Here is a 1,432-nt window from a genome sequence, read left to right as displayed (position 1 = left end):
AGGGGGCATAGAAGACTTGTAGAGATGGACCATAATCTTTGGTAAAGACAAGTGGAGAGTTGATTTTCCATGGTAATTTATCTATATGGAATGGAAGATGGATATTTTATTTTTCTACTACTAATTCACAAGAGGTAAGAAAGTTTGGGGGTAGATAGTTGGTTATTGTATGCTTAATTTTATTTACAAAGCAAAAAAGAAAAGGGTGGTAATATAAATATATGACAAAGGTGACATTTTTGGGAAGAGTACAATGTATGTGTCGCCACAAAGGTTAAACAAAGAGGGGGAATTTACTCTAGATAACTTAATAGCGTAGAAAAATATATACACATATGAGGAAGAGGACGTTGAGTAGGCTGAAAAATGTTGCAAAAAGATGGTTACCATTTTATGCCATTCATATTAGCCCTCCCCCAAGCCTAGAGATATTCATATCTTTAGGAGGACGGTGTTGTTTCTTTCTCTCTCTTTTTTTTTCTCTTTTTTTTCTTTTCCTTTTTTTTTTTTTTAATAGGAGGAGCGACGTGCACTCTTTTATTCCATTAGACCTGCTTTTCATTACCTCAATCCCATAAATCGGAGATGGGAGGGTTGCCTTGGGTATGTTCAGATTCCAAGGCTGGTTCTTCTTTGCACATCAAAAAATAGGTGGAGCATTTGCCAAGCGAAAGGGAGCCATGCCAATTTGGAGCTTAGACGATGTAGGTAGATGACTTCCTATGAACGGATTGATACGTTGAATGTAGGGCTTTAATCTCCATCCAATTACTCTGGTCTTGTGGAGTTTTCCTGATAAATCTGCTAATCTATAACTGCCATTCCCAAACTTTGTTTTTATCATGAAAGGTCCCTCCCATCTTTGCAAAAGAAATTTGTCAAGTTGAGTATCAAGTCGGTTATCATAGCGAAGAACCAACATACCTTCCTTCAATCCTTTCCCCTTGAGCTTCTTGTTGATTTTGCCCCTTTGGCTTGTCGCTTTGGTGATGTAGTGATCAATGGACTCTTCTCTATCTAGCTCAAGTCGTTGGAGATCTAAAATCCTTTCATGTAGAACCTCTTGTGGTTTTTTTGCCACTCTTGCAAGAACATGCAAGCTTGAGAGCTCTACCTCAATGGGGAGAAGTTCCTCCTGTCCATAAACTAGATGAAAAGGGGTGAATTGGGTAGATACCTTGAAAGATGTCCTATACGTCCAAAGAGCAGTCGTCAAATGGCGATCCCAATCATTAGGCCAGTCTACAACCTGTTTAGAAATGATCTTACATATCATTCCATTCACTTTTTCCACCAATCCATTGCATTGAGGATAGTAGGGTGTGGAATGCAGGTGTTTCACTTTTAACCTCCTCAAGAGATCATTCAGAAGGTCAGCCCTAAAACCCAGGCCTCGATCTAATAAGATTTCTAGGGGTGTTCCAAACCTACT

This window comes from Adiantum capillus-veneris, chromosome 15, assembly GCF_014529385.1.
Source record: "Adiantum capillus-veneris isolate H3 chromosome 15, ASM1452938v2, whole genome shotgun sequence".
Lineage (NCBI taxonomy): Eukaryota > Viridiplantae > Streptophyta > Polypodiopsida > Polypodiales > Pteridaceae > Adiantum > Adiantum capillus-veneris.
This window is presented reverse-complemented; position numbering follows the sequence as displayed.